This window comes from Carassius gibelio, chromosome B12, assembly GCF_023724105.1.
Source record: "Carassius gibelio isolate Cgi1373 ecotype wild population from Czech Republic chromosome B12, carGib1.2-hapl.c, whole genome shotgun sequence".
NCBI classification, from domain to species: Eukaryota; Metazoa; Chordata; class Actinopteri; order Cypriniformes; family Cyprinidae; genus Carassius; species Carassius gibelio.
This window is the reverse complement of record NC_068407.1, coordinates 22,335,450-22,357,014: the sequence shown is the minus strand read 5'-3', so window position 1 is coordinate 22,357,014 and position 21,565 is coordinate 22,335,450. Positions and strand designations below refer to the sequence as shown.

At 42.2% G+C, this 21,565-nt stretch overlaps 2 long non-coding RNA genes across 3 annotated transcripts; one reads left to right on the top strand and one right to left on the bottom strand.

Moving 5' to 3' along the window:
- Window positions 1-19,391: 19,391 nt before the first annotated feature.
- LOC127968734 (uncharacterized) lies at window positions 19,392-20,576 on the top strand. Of its 2 annotated transcripts, none has more exons than XR_008156103.1 (4): window positions 19,392-19,809; window positions 19,960-20,109; window positions 20,260-20,359; window positions 20,436-20,576. It is a non-coding gene; the product is annotated as an uncharacterized LOC127968734 (long non-coding RNA). The 2 variants fall into 2 exon arrangements; XR_008156104.1 differs by having other exon boundaries at window positions 19,747-19,833; window positions 19,984-20,109.
- LOC127968728 (uncharacterized) lies at window positions 19,572-21,335 on the bottom strand. Its single transcript, XR_008156063.1, has 2 exons — window positions 20,751-21,335; window positions 19,572-20,631 (listed from the first exon to the last, which is right to left on the bottom strand). It is a non-coding gene; the product is annotated as an uncharacterized LOC127968728 (long non-coding RNA).
- Between the last annotated feature and the right edge of the window lie 230 nt (window positions 21,336-21,565).

Below are 21,565 nucleotides of genomic sequence, written 5' to 3'. Positions count from 1 at the left end.
ATTGCTGAACAAAAAAAGAGGTTTCAATAAGTGCCACCTGCTTGGTGATTGCTGTAAATGTAAGCACAATAAAAGCTGTTGATTCCTAAGATGATTGTTTTCTAAAGACAGATATTGATTTCAATGGTTTGTATATCTTAAACCTTAATTGATTGCTTACCTCCATTGTAACTATTTCCCCCACACAAATGTTAATGCTCGATGCTAACTTAAGTCTTATACTATCACAAAACTTTTGAAACAGATACTTCAACTAAACTTATGTATGTCCTGAGATATTGAATATCAAATAAGATGGATATAAATAATTTATCTTGAACACTATATTTTTTCTTACATTTTGTCAGTTATTTCTCAGCAGGAGAATGTGCAAATATATATTTTTATTTACTGAAAGTCAGAGTTGAGCAGTAGTTACTAGTAATTTAGTTATTTTAATAATATTGGAAAATTAAAAATTCTCTCGATTAAAATGAGCCCAATTATACAATAATCTGTCATTCAGATTAGAAGATATCCGTCATCGAATTATAACAAAACAAGAAAAAAACTCCAAATACACACATGCTACAATATTCTCATGGTTTTACCTTTATAACTTCATGAAACATGCTCTGATTGTGAAAATGGCATATCATTATTTACAGCCGATTCTCCAGATTGAAATGAGTCCAAAATCAAAACAATCCATTATGATCTTTCATATGTAAATAATATCTAAACCCATGAATCAGTTGGAGAGCTCTATTAAACATTTGACAGAACGTAGTGTTACAACCCCTTGGATCAAGGAGTAGCAACATGAATAGAGAGTCCATACAACATAATCAAATTTGCACAAATATGTGTTTTAATCAGAAAACAGCCATAACCACATTGAGGTAAAACATAAAAAAAATATAAAGATACAAAAACACAACATCAAGCCTTGGACTGGAGAGCGTGAGAAAGTCCACCTGACCACCAAACAGCAAGACCAGCAAAGACCGAGCACCAATCTCCTTCCCTCCAAAGGGTAAGAAAGCCAGCATCTTATAGGCAGCATTGTTAATCACAATCAATTTTCCACACCTGCATCACAGCACTTAACCTAAAGACACAAAAAGTGTTACCCCATGACACCTGCTGGGCAAAATAAAATACTACAGCCCCTTGGATCGTCACAGTAGATTCAGACTATAACTTTTGACTCTCCTTGCTATATTCGTGGAGTTATGAGTTGGTATTTTTGTGTATGGCACTCAGAAAGCAACAGTATTTAAATAGTATATGTTGGCGAGTCAAGAGCTGAACAAAAAGTCCTGTTTCATTACAAAATACTGTAACTTTTATAAACATCATACTATCACCACAAAATGTTAATTAATATTTATTAAAAAATAAATATTTCATAAAACTGCAATTAAATTATATTATTTCTATAGTCTATACAAAAAAAGACAAAATAATAAGGCTGAATAAGCTGATCTATAGCATGTTAAATGATGGTTGCCTGTCTGTGAATGGTACACCCCTCTAAGCTCACAGAAGTGGTTTGACCCAAGTCCTCAGCAGCCAATGACATTGACCCGTTCAAACTGATTTTTAACACGTACTTCACGTGTACTTCACGTGTATTTAACACGTGAAATACACGTTAAATACACGTTAAATACACGTTAAGTACGCGCTGATTTTTAACACGTAAACAACACGTATTTAACGCGTTAAATACGTGTTGTTTACGCGTGAAATACACGTATTTAACGTGTTGTTGACGTGTTAAAATTCACGTGAATTTGACCCTTTTGGCCTTCCATACGAGGGCACATAGCCTAATACAGCATGTGGAGCTCGTGAGTACCAAATGGCTTAAAATACTTAAAAGGTGTGCAAATGATAAATTTTTGTGACAATGCAACAATTACCCGATTAGTCAAGTTAAGTGACAGTTCTGTCAGCTGTCCCGATCGGAATGCGAGTGAGTCTTGTACTATTGCAGTTTGCAGCAGGTCGCTGAAGTGCAGACAAGATGCGCTGATGTGAAGCGCGCTCCGAAAGAGTTTATGGTTTCGAATGATTGATTGAATCTTGTTTGTGTGGATTTATTTTATTATTCAAACCTACAAGCTATGTTAAATAAATGCAGGGTTTTACCTCATTATAAACTTGAAAGCTGCGAGAATTATTAAAACCACAGAAATGTAGTACCTGATTAAATATAAATATTACACAGAGATTTTAAAAATAGAATTCCACAACTTTTTCAATATGTTTTAGGCCTGGAAATTGTTGTTTTAAAATCGCATGGCATTTTCATGACCTTACAGACCCTAAATGCAACTGATACACGCTCTTAAAATCACTTAAACTGGTCCAGCAATGTCATTGCGCGAATGTTACCTCTCCCTCCTGTAATCACATGCCGGATCCGTTACCCAGCTTTGTTCCGGGACCTTGCAATTTACAAATTAAGCACTGCCATTGTGATATAGAAAAGGAAAAATAAATATGGGCACAAAGATTAAAATAAGTCAATTTTTAGAATTTGTAACTCTTGTGTTTTCCTTTGTCTATACAGTATAAGCTTTCCAACTGAAGATTACAGTTTTTCTCAGTCGCTTTGGTACATTTCTCGAATCAAATTCACAATTTTCAAAACAGTAAGTGCATTTCTCAAAACAATTTGTACAAATAGCAAAACACCATGGATAACCTGCAAAAGCCACTCTCTTACTCAAAATTCTTAGTTCATCTCTCAAAAGTAAATATCTGTGTCAAGGAACATGTCAGTGCCATCGAATGACAAGTCCTTGTGTCATAGTTTATGGATAAGACAGTCAAATTGCTTAGTCATGTTGTCAATATAACAGTGTACTCTGGAGGGATGTTCTGATGTAAACTATGGCAACATTTTGGATGAAAGTTACGGGATTGAACAGTATGCCATATGCTTATGTATGCCATATATCCATTTCAAAAGTACAAATTTACACATTACTGTATGTGGGATATTGATTGAAAGAGACTGGATACAATTCCCAGTTACCCTTTTACTAGTGGTCTGACCCAAGGAATAAAAAAATTACAGTTTTTCTCAATTGCTTTGGCACATTTTTCGAAACAGTCTTAACATTCTCTAAATTGTGAGTGCAAATGTCACAACTGTTTGCAGGAACTTCAAAACTTTATAGCATGTCTGCAAAATGTAGTTACTCACCCAAAACATTTAATTCATGCTTCAAAACCTAGTTATTGTGTCAATAATTTGGCCAAGGCCACCAAAATCTAAAGTATTTTTGTCATTGTGTGACCCACACTGGTCAAAATGTTTAGTTGTTTTTTCACCACCACAGTCAACCATGAAAATTAAGGAGTTACAGTTTTTCTCAGTCGCTTTGGTACATTTCTCGAATCAAACTCACAATTTGCAAAACAGTAAGTGCATTTCTCAAAACAACTCGTACAAATAGCAAAACACCATGGATAACCTGCAAAAGCCAATCTCTTACTCAAAATCCGTAGTTCATCTCTCAAAAATAAATATCTGTGTCAATGAACATGTCAGTGCCATCAGAATGACAAGTCCTTGTGTCATAGTTTATGGATTAAATTGTTTAGTCATGTTGTCAATATAACAGTTTATTCTGGAGGAATGTTTTGATGTAAACTATGGCAAAATTTTGGATGACAGTTACTGTATTGAACAGTATGCCATATGCTTATGCATGCCATATAATCATTTCAAAAGTACACATTTACACATTACTGTATGTGGGGTATTGACTGAAAGAGACTGGATAGAATTCCCAATTACACTTTTACTAGTGGTCTGACCAAAAAAAAAAAAAAAACTTTACAATGTCAATGTGATATAGAGAAGGAAAAATAAATATGGGCACAAAGATGAAAATAAGTCAATTGTCAGAATGTGTAACTCTTGTGTTGTCCTCTGTCTATACAGTATAAGCTTTTCAACTGAAGATTCATGAGAAGTGTACAAGTGTATTTACTGTACATGGAAAGTAACTGACAAGAGTAACAAGATTTCACTTTACATTTCATATTTGTGTACACAAACAACAAATAACATTCATGGGAAGAAAAAAAACTCTGACTCTTCTATTTCCACCTCTTCCTCCATTATTTCTTCCTCTACCACCACCGCGTATTCTTACACGCCTTCCAATTGCTCTTCCACGAGCATGTTGCCGCAGTTCAGGGTTGTGAACGTCCTCCATTCTCTAAAACTTCTACAGCAGTGATTGTGCTGTGGGCAATCTACACACACACACACACACACACACACACACATATATATATATATATATATATATATATACTCCCAAAGTTGATTGGTTACGTAAATGGTTAAATGGTTAAATGGTTGATTCATAGAGGTAATTTGCAATTAGATTGCGAATGCAATTAGAGGTCATGTGCCAATTAGCAGACATTACAAATAATGTCAATGTCAGATATATTTTAGAATATACATTCATGTATACTAATTATGATAATTGAATAGATCGTTTTGAATGTGATGGCTTACACAATAAAAAAATGTCTGAGAAGTTCTGAAGTGTTTGACAGTGTAAGTGAGAATCGAGTCATCAGTTTTGATCAACAAGCCATATGCAATTATTTGTTGTCCAAACTGATTACAGTTGTATGTACTCTTTGCACACATGTGCCAAAGCATTTGCAATTTGCTCAAATCAATAAGAAATTCCAATCTGATGTGAAAAAGAAGCGAATTGTTCAGAGATCTGAACTTAATGTTTTGGGAAATAAAAAAATCATTTGAGAACTGAGCCAAAGCAATTGAGAAAAACTGTAAAAAACAACTTTACAATGCCATTGTGATATAGAAAAGGAAAAAGAAATATCGGCACAAAGATGGAAATAAGTACATTTTCAGAATTTGTAACTCTTGTGTTATCCTCTGTCTTTACAGTATAAGCTTTTCAACTGAAGATTCATGAGCTGAACCTTTGAGCTATTTCAGAGAAATGGTTTATCATTGGTTTATCATCTAAATTCTCTTCATTAGTAAATATTCACTTGCACAATTCATGCCAAACTGACAAAAAGTCTAATACTAATTTGTAAAAAATAAAAAATAAAAAGTGTGCTTGGCAGTTTATGACAACTAGATTAACCATTTTGCATTGAATGACTTATACGATGAACTAAAGACTAGATGTTTTGAGGGGTGAGACTATTGCACAGAAAACTATAATACATTTTGAGCGACATGACATTAGCAACTGATAATGTAGGAAACTGCAGATAATGTGTGTAATCAATTGCATGAATGTACAAAAGCAATCGCAACTTGTTCAAAAGAATGAGAAACTGGTTTTATGATGTGTATAAATGACTAGATGATGTGGAGGTTGTACAAGTAGTTTTGAGAATTTCATTTCTGATTTGAGAAATGCACCAAAGTGACTGAGAAAAACTGTAATACGTATTGAAAGTTCGATTTGGTGAACTGGTTCGTTCGCGAACTGGATATGACAAACTGCTTTGTTTTGAATTCTCTCTCACAACAGACATGGAAGAGAAGACAATGCTGAATAAAGTCATAGTTTTTGCTATTTTTGGACCAAAATTTTCGATGCTTCAAAAAAATTCTAACTGACCCTCTGATGTCACATGGACTACTTTGATGATGTTTTTCTTACCTTTCTGGACATGGACAGTATACCGTTCACACTCCTTCAATGGAGGGACTGAGAGCTCTCAGACTAAATCTAAAATGTGTTCCAAAAATAAACGGAGGTCTTACAGGTTTGGAGCAACATAAGGGTAAGTTATTAATGACATAATTTTAATATTATTTAATATATATATATATATATATATATATATATATATATATATATATTACATTAATACAAATAATAAATCTTAATCACTAAATCAGCATATTATAATGATTTCTGACACTGAATACTAGAAAAATGGTTGCTGAAAATTCAGCTTCCTATCGCAGGAATAAATTATATATTAAAATGTATTAAAACAGAACACAGCTTTTTAAAATTGCAATAGTATTTCATGATATTACTTTTTTCAGGATTTGTATATTTCAAGAATGCAGCTTATATACACATGTATTGTCCAAAATGTATTTTAGAACATGACTGAATGTCTCTCATTGTATTAAAGCTATACATTTCAAAGGAAAGTATGTTTCCTGAGAATCAAACTCGTACATTTACCGTTAATTCTCTTGTCTCGTAAGTAATACTTTTGTAATTTACTTTGAAATTGGAACATTTTGCCATTTGAAAAGAGTGACCCCTGAATAATAATATATTTACTTGAAATTTTATAAGTGGGCATGGTATAATTTGTTTATTTAAAATAACTAAACAGTTTAAGGGCCGCTAAGAAAAGGCGTAGTGCAAAGAAGAGACAGCTGTGAACAGAAATAACATCTCCCAATTTTTCAAACACCCTGTTTTGAAAAAAAAAAATATGAATAGCGAAAGTGAGGAATCTGTTTCAAGCTAGCCCAAATATTCTTTTACCAATAACACATTCATCCTCTTCTGGCCTTACACATACTTTAACTCATAAACATACTTTAACTCATGGCTGTTGTCCCCTGGTCTATAACCACATGCCCTCTTCCCTCCCCTGATCTAAATATAGGGCAGGGGTTCCCAAATGTTGTCAGTTGAGCTCCTAAGATGTAAAATGTACATGCACCCCTAAGATTTTAAGTGTGTTTTAATAATTTAATGACACTAGTGTATCAGGAACCCAATATTAATTAATTAATTTATTTGATTAATTTTAATAATAATAATACTAATAAAAAATAAGAATAATGGGTTGATTTATGTTGATAATAGTTCATAATCAGTAACCGATCCCAACAGTATCCAGCTGCATACCAGCTGCATCAGGGTTGATACCAGTGCTAAAGTGATGGATGGCATAGCTTATACTAAATCTAAATAGAGTCATGTTTTGTTCTTTTATTACATTTGCTTTTTCCACATGGATGTTTTATTTAATTTGTGTTCACAATATTTAATACATGCATCAGGTATCATGGTGTACAATGGGCTTACTGATGTTAATTTTAAGCTGTGTAATTACCTAAAACAAACTTATTTTTTAGATGAATGCCTGTTCCCAACAAACTTTTTTTTTTTTGGCAAATTAAGATACCAGTATATATATATATATATATATATATATATATATATATATATATATATATATATATATATATATATATATATATATATATATATATATATATGTATAATAAGCCACATCCATCAGATTTTTTTATAGATTCGTCTCAGTCTGGATGGTCTCGTTGCTCAAATGTGATTTCAACTAGGCTTTTTCTCCATTCTTAACTCAACACACACATTGATAACATAGAAACTGGTGAAACCAGCGACTACAGCATGCAACATAAAAAATATATACCAGTCTCCTTCTTCACTGCGACTCCACCTTGATCTCTCCATCCATCGTACTCTGCCTAGGTCTCCACCAATCACAACACTGCCTCAGTCAGTCTAGCTCATGACTAAAACCCCGCCCAGAAGAAAAATCTAAATTGAGATCTCTTTTAAATCTCAAATATTACTCCTAGACAGAAATTAGACTAATTTCAAATCAAATAGAGACTTTTGCTTGAGTCTATCGCTTCTCACACTTGTTGCCTGAAACAAAAACACTAACATTCTCACAATGGTCACCTTTAAAGTTTCATAACAGATCTCATCATCATCATCATCATCACATTGTGCTCAGATTTTGGTCTTTCATAAGAGAATCTTCTCCTTTCACATTTAGTTACACTTAAGTTTCAGAAAATATCACCATCATCATCATCACACATCGTACTCAGATTTTTTTTTCTCTTATGTAAGGGAATTTGCTCCTCTTACATTTGATTCTATGTCAAGTCAAGATAAATCAAGATTATTTTTATAGTGCTTTTTACTATACAGATTGTGTCAAAGCAGCTTTACAGTATTAAACAGGAAAATAGTGTTGAAGGAACGAAAACTCCATTGTTCTCCTCTGGCCAGATGAAACCAGCAGTATGATTCCAGGCTGCAACAAAAAGTCAGATTGTGCAGAGGACTCATCTGGTTCCCATGGTCTTGTGCTGATGGCTGTCTAGGTGACGAGGTCTTTGCTGGGGATCTGTCTCTGGTGCTTATCTTGTTGTGATGGTCTCTGCTGAAATTCAGGGCTGTCATTTTTAGGTGCTGATCCACTATATGGACTGGATACATATCGAATCCACTGCAGACTGCAGTGACCATTTGATCTGGATACAGACTGGATCTAGGTGGCTATGGTGACCTTGGAATAAGAATGAAACAAACAAATATTAGCATGGGTGCCATTCTTCTTATGATGTACAAAGTAAATAGGGTTTTATGGGAAGTGTTACAGGTTCCAGTTGACCTAATCAATAATATTTAATTGATTTAAATAATATAAATGACTTAGTGTGTTATGTGTAAGCCAGGTTAAGGAGATGAGTCTTTAAAATACATTTAAACTGACAGAGTGTGTCTGCCTCCCAAACATCTCCAGGTAGATTGTTCCAGAGATTGGGCGCTAATTCGGAAAAGGATCTGCTGCCCACAGTTGATTTTGATATTGAAGGTATTATCAAATGGCTAGAGTTTTAAGAATGCAGCAGACGTGAAGGACAAAAATGAGATGAGAGGTAACTTAAATACTGAGGAGCGAAACCATTTAGGACTTTATAAATAATTAGCAAGATTTTAAAATGTATGTGATATATGGCAAGCCACTTTGACTTTTATTCATTCTTAGGATGTGATATCAATTCTTGATATCAACCATTAAATTTTCGCTAGTTAAAATGCTAATTCTTAATATCAGGAATTGGCTTTCTACTAGTAAAACAAGCTATTATTTTATATCAGGAATTACATTTCCACTAGCAACAGTGTTAATTCTTTATATCTACAATTACATTTTCACTAGTTAATATGCTAAATATTGAAATCAGGAATTAAATTTCAACTAGAAAACATATATAATTCTTGATATATGTAATTGTATTTTCACTAAATAAATATCACCATAGACTGCCAATCTAATTCAGTTGAAACTTGAAAACTTGAATCTAATTCAGTTGTTGATAACAATAATTCATTTCTCAGTAGTTGAAATTATAATTTTACATATCAGAAATACAGTACTAGTTACAACATTTATTTTTGATATCAGTAATCACAAACTGTATGTGATATATGGCAAGCCACTTTGACTTTTATTCATTCTTAGGATATTAATTTTTGATATCAAAAATTAAATTTTCACTAGTTAAAATGTTAATTCTTGATATCAACAATTAAAATCTCACTAGTTAAAATGCTAATTATTGATATCAGGAATTAAATTGAAACTAGTAAAAAAAATAAAATTCTTGATATCTGTAATTGTATTTTTTTAAATAGTTAAAGGAACACTCCACCGTTTTTTGAAATAGGGCTTATTCACATTATTTCCTACATTTAGATAGGTGGGCAAATGCATTTTTGTGTCAGTGCATGCATTGTTTTAGTTTGACTGGGTCGGCGTTAGCTTAGCTTAGCACAATGAATGGAATCCTTTGTTGCCAGCTAGCATGGCCTGAGTAAAAATGATCAAAAAAATAAAAAACCCCACCTAATTACTTCTTGTGGACTGCGTATTCACAACGAGTACAAATAGCGATCCAGATTAACACTAGGCGATTTCCTAGGCAGATATTGACTTGGGACTATATTATGGGGAAGCACAGGCGAAGCACTGCTGCTTAGGCGAAGCACTGCTACTTCGGCGCAGAGAATCACGCAACACATGAAATCCCACGACTTCCGTCAACATACCGGCGTGCAGCTGCCTGGCTATTTTCCTTACAGTACACGAATGGCGATGAACATGGCTGGTTTTGAGAGAGACGAAGAGGGTGACTTCTCAGACAGTCAAGAACCAGAACCATACCTGTTTGAACCAGAGTTTACAGAAGACGAGCTGCGTGCTTTGGAAATAGAACGACAGTAGGAGACTGCGGTCAAGCCAGCCGCACTTCAGAAAAACACCGTCAAGCCAGCCGCGAGTGAAATTTATATGCGCGTGTATTAGTTGCGATCGCTCAACAGCCTGAGGACGTGAGGATGAGAGCCAACATGAACTGGTGGTGTGAATGTGGGGGAATATGCCAATCTATGCCGACGGAAATAGAGTGTCTGTGCTGTAGAGAGTGGGACATGTTTTTGTCATTGGTGACCAGGCTCAACACGTCAGATCAAGATGAGCGTGCCCGAAGTTGTGTCACATCTACAGAGGATTTCACGGCGCTGATCCATTCTGCAGTACTCGATTTTGTTTTCCGGTGTGACAAAGTGAACTGGAAAAAACGCCCCACGCCGAATGGACCAAATGGACAGCTGTCCACAGAGTAAGTGATTATTTTAATCATGACGCATGTATAGATCGACCCATATTATACCTGTATTCACATAGAGTTGATGTTTTCATGTGTTGCGTTATATCTCTGCGCCGAAGTAGCAGTGCTTCGCCTGTGCTTCCCCATAATATAGTCCCAAGTCAATATCTGCCTAGGAAATCGCCTAGTGTTAATCTGGATCGCTATTTGTACTCGTTGTGAATACGCAGGCCACAAGAAGTAATTAGGTGGGTTTTTTTTTATTTTTTTGATCACTTTTACTCAGGCCATGCTAGCTGGCAACAAAGGATTCCATTCATTGTGCTAAGCTAAGCTAACGCCGACCCAGTCAAACTAAAACAATGCATGCACTGACACAAAAATGCATTTGCCCACCTATCTAAATGTAGGAAATAATGTGAATAAGCCCTATTTCAAAAAACGGTGGAGTGTTCCTTTAAATGTCACCATAGGCTGTCATTCATATTTAATTGTTAATATAAAAAATATATATATATTTCTTACTAGTTGAAATTACAATTTCACATATCAGAAATAATATTCTTTCTAAATAAACCTTTATTTTTTATATCAGTTATCACATTGTTACTAGAACAGATGTATATTCTTGATATCAGCAATTTAATGGCTACTAGTAAAAATCAATGATTAAATTGTCACAAGTGACAATGTTAATTTCTGATATCATGAATGTGATTATGAAAGTCATTTTAGATATCAGGAATTACTCTCCCAATTGTTGATATCAAAATAAAATTTTCAGATATCAGAAATAACAAATGTAACATGCTGAAATATAATAACTTTTAAGCATATAAATTGTTTATATCAACAATTACTTTCAACGCTTTAATTGTTGATATCAGGTATCACATTTCCACTAGTATCGATACAAATTATTGATATCAAAAATTATGTAATCACTCCCAGAAATAAGTTTATGATATCAAAAATACTCTTGATACCTTTAACTTCATTCTTACATGTTAAAATTATATTTTCTAACTTTTTAAGATGTAATGAAAATAAAATGCTATTCTTCTGTATTTATATGTTTATTTAGTTTTCTTAATGACAAAGGTGACTTAAACTAATTCCACCCACCAATGTATATATACATTTCAGACCAAAAGTTTGGACACACCTTCTCATTCAAAGAGTTTTCTTTATTTTCATGACTATGAAAATTGTAGATTCACACTGAAGGCACCAAAACTATGAATTAAAACATGTGGAATTATATATGGAATTATATACATAACAAACAAGTGTGAAACAACTGAAAATATGTAATATTCTAGGTTCTTCTAAGTAGCCACCTTTTGCTTTGATTACTGCTTTGCACACTCTTGGCATACTCTTGATGAGCTTCAAGAGGTAGTCACCTGAAATTGTCTTCCAACAGTCTTGAAGGAGTTCCCAGAGAGATGCTTAGCACTTGTTGGCACTTTTGCCTTCTGTCTGCAGTCCAGCTCACCCCTAAACCATCTCGATTGGGTTCAGGTCCGGTGACTGTGGAGGCCAGGTCATCTGGCGCAGCACCCCATCACTCTCCTTCTTGGTCAAATAGCCCTTGATGCCTTCATTGTGATTCTACAATTTTCATAGTCATGGAAATAAAGAAAACTCTTCGAATGAGAAGGTGTGTCCAAACTTTTGGTCTGTATTGGGAAACATACAAACACACAGGAATATATTGTCACAGGCCGGAGCGGACCACCAATTCAACGGGTCTCGCTCCTCCCTCTAACTTCCACCTCGAGGAGGTCCCACAACACCCCAATGAATGGACGGACAACCAAGATTAAAATGTAACAATTTTATTTGTTTAAAAGTTTGGGGAAAGGGGTAAGGAAACTTTAAAACTAATGATGACTCGAACTATTCTTTATCCACAAATACGGATTCCAGTCTCAAGAACACTCCTCTTCAGCCCTTCCTCGACAACACTCCACTTCAGCCCTTAATTTTCCGCCGACTCCACTCCAGGTAAGTTTAAAGCAAGAGCTAGGCAGTTGACGTGCAGGGGTTCTAGCTCTCAGGTAAATACAGAGTTCAATACACAGGTGAGTATTCACAGGGCTAAGCTGTTAGCGTGCAGGGGTTCTAGCTCTCAAATAAGTACAGTGTTCCATACACAGGTAAGTATTCAAAGGGCTGGGCTGTTAGCGTGCAGGGGTTCTAGCTCTCAGGTAAATACAGTGTTCGATACACAGGTGGGTATTCACAGGGCTGGGCTGTTAGCGTGCAGGGGTTCTAGCTCTCAGGTAAGTACAGTGTTCGATACACAGGTAAGTATTCACAGGGCTGGGCTGTTAGCGTGCAGGGGTTCTAGCTCTCAGGTAAATACAGTGTTCGATACACAGGTGGGTATTCACAGGGCTGGGCTGTTAGCGTGCAGGGGTTCTAGCTCTCAGGTAAATACAGTGTTCGATACACAGGTGGGTATTCACAGGGCTGGGCTGTTAGCGTGCAGGGGTTCTAGCTCTCAGGTAAGTACAGTGTTCGATACACAGGTAAGTATTCACAGGGCTGAGCTGTTAGCGTGCAGGGGTTCTAGCTCTCAATGTAAGTACAGTGTTCCATACACAGGTAAGTATTCACAGGGCTGAGCTGTTAACGTGCAGGGGTTCTAGCTCTCAATGTAAGTACAGTGTTCAATACACAGGTGAGTATTCACGGGGCTGGGCTGTTAATGCGCTACTCACCACTGAAGATATTCAGAGGTCTGTATTCCAAGCAGATACGGGTTTAGTCGATGACTGACGGCTGGTGGGCCTTACAGGTGAAACTGCAAACAATACTGGGCTTCCCACCCAGCTTGACAAAGGGGCACACGGGGGAGGATCGGCTGTTGTCCTTCGCTTCCCTCGTCAAATAAACAGCACAGACGACACGCACAAGGCCGGTGGTTGCCGACAGGGCCAAGGACACAACATCACATGGACAAAAAAAAGGATAAGGCTTTGATTTAAAAGCTTACAGGGATTGCTGCGTGGGCAACGACATCCAACCTCCTCCAGAGGCGCCTCCAACACGTCCGAGCTCCAGCTTACTTAAGGTAAAGACTGTGGTTGCCACCAATACACTACTCCTCTCCGTCAGGCCTCTTCCTACGACCAGGGACACAACCACGGACAAACACCACACACCACAAAGGCACTACAATTCTTCTCGTGTGTACACTTCAATATAGCAGCACTCACCACACTCCACACACTCAGTGAAAGAAGATCGGTGGTGTATTCCCGTTTCGGGCTCAGAGTCCTGACAGGGCGGGTCAGATGGACAAAGGCAGGAGGGCAGACCACAGCAGGCAGATATATCGTACACCGGAGTCTCTCCGTCTTTCCCAGGGATCTCCAACGCAAGGCACTACTATCAACACTGAGTAAACACACAAGCACTGAGGATTATCAGATCAACACAAGAGGGGGGGGGGGATTTTCCACTGCTACGGAGAGATATGCAGTCGGAATCCTTTCTTAAAGGCGGTTAGTCTCCCTCCACATCCGTCATTCACTCTCCACAATATACAAGAAATGTTCGTAAAGTCTTCACCCACCAGTGCACAGTGTTGTCCTCTCCCAACACGAATTCAATGATCTCCTTCACTCAGGGGCCTTCCAAACGTAGGATCGCTCCTTCAACTCAATCCACAATAAGAGGTAAACACAACATACAAAAGGTCGATCACTTAACTTCCTCCGCACTTCCAATATCCATTTTCCTTGGATTCTCCGTTGCAGCCCGTAAATCGCAACATCCACGCCACACCAGCCACTTCCGTATCCCGTGGAACAACAGCAGAACAAAAAACCTACTCCTGTTCATAAACCAGCCCCTTTTATATCACTGCATCCTTCCCGATCCTCCAATCGGTATCCAACACGTCCTCTTCCCACACCTGACATGTATTTTGGATAATTTCCCCGCCTTGGGCCAACCGGAACAGAACTTATGTTTCACTTAAATTGGTCCGGGCGGAAATATTTCCCACACTACAGTTCCGCCCGGATTAGTCACCCAGTGACATCCTCCCCCACCAAATCGTTCTAGTCCCTAGAACGTGGTTGTTCAACCCAATCCCCATACCTCTCGGGGGGCCGTCCTTGGTTCTCTCGTTGGGACCGTCTAGGTGGTGATCCGGGGTCCAGTCCCCTTGGTTCAGCCTCTGGGAGCCTCGGAACTATGGCCCATGCTTGCAACGGCGGAGCGCACACAGTCGGAGCTGGTAATGCCTCTAGGGGAGGTCTAGGGTAGTTCGGGCATGGCCGAATCAAGTTGCGATGTAATACCCGTTCTGGTCCAGCCTTCCCCTCAGGTCGAAGTACATAGACCGGCTGCCCCAGCCGCTGCTGGTGCTGCACCACATATGGAACAGACTCCCAACGGTCACTCAACTTCCCTTTCCCCTGTCGCCGTTTGTCCCGTACCAGCACTCTCTCTCCTGGTAACAACGGGGCTTCTCTGGCCGTCCGATCATATATCTGTTTGTTCTTAATTGCGGCAGCATTTATCCTCCCCGAGACTTGCTCATAGGCAGAGTGAAGGCGCTGGTGGTGGCATCTTACCCACTCGGTCAAACTCAAGGTCTCTTCCAACGTGGCCACCCCCAATACCAAGTCTGTCGGCAACCGCACATGTCTCCCGAACATCAGGTAGGTCGGAGCGTACCCCGTAGTGCTGTGGACGCTGTTGTTATAGGCCTGGACCAGTGCAGGAAGGTTACTCACCCAATCGTTCTGACGTTCCTGGTCCAGCGTACCCAGTAGGCTCAACAGAGTCTGGTTGAAGCGTTCGCAGCACCCATTCCCTTGGGGATGGTAGGGGGTAGTATGGGTCTTAGTACATCCATACACCCGACACAACTCCCTGATCACTCTGGACTCAAAGTTCGGCCCCTGGTCACTGTGCAAGAATTCTGGGCATCCGAAAGGCTGAATCACTGCCCTCCATAAAGCGGTGGCGGTCATGTTGGCTGTCTGATCCAAAGTCGGGATGGCCCAAGCATACTTGGTAAACAGGTCGGTGACCACCAAGATGTTTTGGTAGCGGTCCATGGGCCTGCCCAAGGTTAGATAATCCATGGCCAGGATATGCAACGGGGCCCTGGCCTGTATCGGAACCATCGGGGCCTTCACCTCCTTCCGAGCCTTAAACAGGGTACATCGAGGGCATGCTTGAATGAACAAACTCACAGCGGCCTCCATCCCGGGCCAGTAGAAATGTCGCCGCAGAAGCGACAACGTCCTCTCATTCCCCTGATGCCCCAATTGTATATGGTAGGCCTCTAACAAAGCCTGCACCTGGCCCCCTGGCACCAACACCTGGCGGACCTCCTCTCCCGACTTCGGGTCTTTAATCGTCCTGCACATCACCCCATCTCTCAAGCCGAGGCGTGCCCACTGCCCCAACAACTTCCTCACCTTGTGAGTCTGGGCTCGCCATTCCACCTTCGTTGGCCCCCTCCTCCGTCTTAACCAATGACCTAGCATTCTCAAATCCTGGTCCTCCTCTTGACGCTCCCTCCATCGTTGCGGGTCCCAGCCCCAACTCACTGGCACAGCCTCCTGCGGAGCCCCCGGTACCTCTACAACCCCCACTGTCAGCCCTTCCTCCGGGCCTATCGGTAACTCTCGTTCACTCTCCATCTGATGTGCCTCCGGGAGTCTGGACAAGACGTCGGCATTTGTGTGCTCGCGGCCTGGCCGATATTGGATCTGGTAGTCGAAATTGGCCAGCTGGGCCACCCATCTTTGCTCCACTGCCCCCAGCTTTGCCGTCTGTAAGTGGACCAGGGGGTTGTTATCTGTTATCACCTGTACTTTAGCACCCCATAAGTAGTCTTTGAATTTTTCACTCAGGGCCCACTTCAAAGCCAGCAACTCCAGCTTAAATGAACTGTAATTTGAATCATTCCTCTCTGCCGGGTGGAGGCTTCGGCTAGCATAGGCGATCACTCGCTCTACCCCTTGCTGCTGCTGAGCTAACACCGCCCCAAGCCCGAGGTTACTGGCGTCTGTGTACAAGATGAAAGGTTGCGAATAATCCGCATAGCCCAAGATTGGAGCCTGGAGCAGCTCTTGCTTCAGCCTTTGAAACGCCGATTCACACACCGGGCTCCAAGCAATGGAGGGAGACCCACGGCCGCGAGGACGCCCAGTCCCTGCCAACAGCTGATTCAAGGGTTTGGCAATTTTTGAAAAATCCTTGATGAATCGCCGATAGTATCCGACGAAGCCCAAAAAGGACCGAACTTGCCTCACGGTTTTCGGTGCCTCCCAGCCCTGCACAGCCGCCACCTTCTCGGGATCCACCGAGACCCCCGAGGCACTCACACAATGGCCCAGAAACTTCACCTCCTTCCTCAACAGGTGGCACTTCTCTGGCTGCAGCTTCAACCCATACTGCTCCATGGCCCGAAACACATCCTCCAGATGTCGCAGATGGGACTCAAAATCTGGGGAATAGACGATGACATCATCTAGATATACCAGCGTAGAGTCCACCAACTGGCCACCCAGACACCGCTGCATCAGCCATTGGAACGTGGCCGGTGCATTACATAGGCCAAAGGGCATACGGTCCCACTCAAAAAGCCCAAAGGGAGTGGTGAAAGCAGTCTTCTCTCGGTCGACCCCCTCGACCTGGACTTGCCAATACCCACTCGCAAGATCCAAAGTGGAGTACCATACAGACCGTGTCAGGCTGGCAAGAGAGTCCTCTATCCGCGGCAGTGGAAAAGCATCTTTCTTTGTGACTTGATTTAATTTCCGATAGTCTACACAAAATCTCCAAGCTCCCGTCTTCTTCTGGACGAGGACAATCGGGGCCGCCCATGGGCTACTGCTCTCCCGGACAATCCCCTTGTCCAACATTCCCTGCAGCAGAGTACGAACCTCCGAATACAGAGTGGGTGGTACTGGACGGTATCTCTCACGACTAGGCAGGGCATCGCCAGTGGGGATCTGATGTTTCACTACACCGGTACAGCCATAGTCCTCATCATGTCTGGAGAACACATGTTGCCACTTGGTAAGGAGATCCTGCAATTGTTTACTCTGGCTTTCCTCTAGCCCTTCTCCCTGCAGGGACTCTCTGGTCAGGTCAACAGGCACCTCATTTCCGAGCTGTTCCAGGGATAAGTCCACCTGAGCCAAGGTCACTTCTACGACCGTAGGACACACCTGCCGGAAGCTGACTTCCCGGCCCTCTCGCACCTAGTGGGCATCCACCATGGTCACCAGGACCAACCGCTGGTGACGATGTAAATTGACAGGGTAAGGGTTCTCGTTCCGTATCTTCACCGGGACTCGGCCTCGGCGAACCACTGCCAATCCATGGGCCACTGCTACACTCTGGCAGTCCATATGGGGCTCGACCAGCACCCAGCCTGACGACCCGCACTCGTACGATGGTACTCTTGCCCAGACAATGGCCTCACTCTTTGCCGGTATAGATACTGCGTATCGGCAGGCAACCCGCCCGATACCTTCTTGACTCCCCTGTGCCTTGGCCATGTGTACCCGACGACAATCGGCCTCTATCCTTTCCCATTCTTGTCTTTCTGCCGGTGGTAGGGTCTTCTTAGGCCTAGCCTGAAACAACTCCTCCCAGCAGTCTGCAATTACGTTCATCCCCAACAGGGCTTTTTGGATTCCTAGGCAATGATCTCGGACAATAACGACCCCCTTCTGGGGCACAGTGATTCCATTAATCTCCAAATCTGTAACTAGATATCCGACATAGGGGATCTCCAGTCCATTAGCCCCCCGTAAGGTCAGCCAGGGTGCTTCTGTTCCCTGTACCTGGCTACCCTGAAACAGCTCCTTGGACAGGCTCTCTGAGACTAAGGTGACTTGAGACCCAGTGTCTACCAGACATCGTATCTTCACCCCACGGATCCGTACCTCTACCACTGGGCTATGCCCGATCAGCTGATTCCTGGGGGCGCTCATCCAATTTGGGTCACTCACAGAGGTCCCAGCCACTTGACCCACAGTGGCCGGCCGACCTAAAAATCCCCTTCGGAACCCCGTCGAGAGCCGCATTGGCGACTATAATGCCCTGGCTCACCACACCGATTACAAATGGGGCGTCCCTGTTCGTCCCACTGAAAACGGGCCCGGGCTTCCCGTACTGGACGTCTCTCCAGACCTCGTCTTCCCTCGGAATGCGACCGCTCCCGTGACATTGGTGGTAAGCGTTGGGGGCCTCGTCGCATCTCTTCTAGGAGGGTTTTAGATAACTCTGCCATCTGCTCTCGGACATCCTTCAAGAGCTCAGAGCGTAAGGCCTGTTTCCAATCCCCTGTTCCAGAGGCAGCTGCCACTTTTCCACTCACTGCCGCACACACTGGGGAATCCACCACTCCCACCTGATCCGCTTCTAGGGCCAGAGCCTCGGCTCTCAGGTCTTCAAACGTCATCGCTGGGTCTCTACGAAATTGAACACGTAGACTCTGACGAACTGGGCCCTCTCGCAGCCCCAACAGGAACTGGTCTCGTAAGAGAGTCTCCCCCTCTCCCAAGCCATGGTCCCGCTTACCTCGCAGCCTGATGAACTGCTCCCGCAACCTTAGTGTGAAGGCCCTTAAGGATTGTTGCTGCCCTTGCTTGCAATTGAAAAACTGGGCCCGAAGGACCGCTACTGGGGTTGCATCCCCATATATTCCTGTGAGGAAGTCCAACACATCTTGTGCAGTAGCTCGGACTGTCTCTGGGGCAGCCTGGACTTCCCGTTGGGCCTCCCCCTCTAGGGAATTTATCACAAACTGCAGTTTCTGGGGGGCGCTCAATCCTTGAATCCCAGCCAGATATTCGACCTGGGCTTTCCATTCCGACAGCCGTATCTCAGATCCCGGCCCTCCATACTTCGGTGCCCAGGGGGCTCCCAAGAAAATGGGCATGACTCGGGGTGGGGCCTCAGGCACTGCCTCGTCCGCCATTGGGGAGCCGCGGTCGCTCAACTCGAGGTGGAATCCTGCCGACTACGCCAAAATCTGTCACAGGCCGGAGCGGACCACCAATTCAACGGGTCTCGCTCCTCCCTCTAACTTCCACCTCGAGGAGGTCCCACAACACCCCAATGAATGGACGGACAACCAAGATTAAAATGTAACAATTTTATTTGTTTAAAAGTTTGGGGAAAGGGGTAAGGAAACTTTAAAACTAATGATGACTCGAACTATTCTTTATCCACAAATACGGATTCCAGTCTCAAGAACACTCCTCTTCAGCCCTTCCTCGACAACACTCCACTTCAGCCCTTAATTTCCCGCCGACTCCACTCCAGGTAAGTTTAAAGCAAGAGCTAGGCAGTTGACGTGCAGGGGTTCTAGCTCTCAGGTAAATACAGAGTTCAATACACAGGTGAGTATTCACAGGGCTAAGCTGTTAGCGTGCAGGGGTTCTAGCTCTCAAATAAGTACAGTGTTCCATACACAGGTAAGTATTCAAAGGGCTGGGCTGTTAGCGTGCAGGGGTTCTAGCTCTCAGGTAAATACAGTGTTCGATACACAGGTGGGTATTCACAGGGCTGGGCTGTTAGCGTGCAGGGGTTCTAGCTCTCAGGTAAGTACAGTGTTCGATACACAGGTAAGTATTCACAGGGCTGGGCTGTTAGCGTGCAGGGGTTCTAGCTCTCAGGTAAATACAGTGTTCGATACACAGGTGGGTATTCACAGGGCTGGGCTGTTAGCGTGCAGGGGTTCTAGCTCTCAGGTAAATACAGTGTTCGATACACAGGTGGGTATTCACAGGGCTGGGCTGTTAGCGTGCAGGGGTTCTAGCTCTCAGGTAAGTACAGTGTTCGATACACAGGTAAGTATTCACAGGGCTGAGCTGTTAGCGTGCAGGGGTTCTAGCTCTCAATGTAAGTACAGTGTTCCATACACAGGTAAGTATTCACAGGGCTGAGCTGTTAGCGTGCAGGGGTTCTAGCTCTCAATGTAAGTACAGTGTTCAATACACAGGTGAGTATTCACGGGGCTGGGCTGTTAATGCGCTACTCACCACTGAAGATATTCAGAGGTCTGTATTCCAAGCAGATACGGGTTTAGTCGATGACTGACGGCTGGTGGGCCTTACAGGTGAAACTGCAAACAATACTGGGCTTCCCGCGCAGCTTGACAAAGGGGCACACGGGGGAGGATCGGCTGTTGTCCTTCGCTTCCCTCGTCAAATAAACAGCACAGACGACACGCACAAGGCCGGTGGTTGCCGACAGGGCCAAGGACACAACATCACATGGACAAAAAAAAGGATAAGGCTTTGATTTAAAAGCTTACAGGGATTGCTGCGTGGGCAACGACATCCAACCTCCTCCAGAGGCGCCTCCAACACGTCCGAGCTCCAGCTTACTTAAGGTAAAGACTGTGGTTGCCACCAATACACTACTCCTCTCCGTCAGGCCTCTTCCTACGACCAGGGACACAACCACGGACAAACACCACACACCACAAAGGCACTACAATTCTTCTCGTGTGTACACTTCAATATAGCAGCACTCACCACACTCCACACACTCAGTGAAAGAAGATCGGTGGTGTATTCCCGTTTCGGGCTCAGAGTCCTGACAGGGCGGGTCAGATGGACAAAGGCAGGAGGGCAGACCACAGCAGGCAGATATATCGTACACCGGAGTCTCTCCGTCTTTCCCAGCGATCTCCAACGCAAGGCACTACTATCAACACTGAGTAAACACACAAGCACTGAGGATTATCAGATCAACACAAGAGGGGGGGGGGGGGGGATTTTCCACTGCTACGGAGAGATATGCAGTCGGAATCCTTTCTTAAAGGCGGTTAGTCTCCCTCCACATCCGTCATTCACTCTCCACAATATACAAGAAATGTTCGTAAAGTCTTCACCCACCAGTGAAACACAGATCGACTGCTTGTAGTATCATCTTCTGTTCCATTGCCTCACTGTTTAAAATAATAAAACCTTTGGAAGAGTTTTCCTTGTCACCAGCACCAGGACATGTGGAGTCTTATGATTCAAGTACAGCACTATATTAGTGCCAGCCTTAAAAGAATAATAAAAAAAAAAATCATTAACATGCATTGTGATGATATTTCATTGATACACAAACTATACAAAT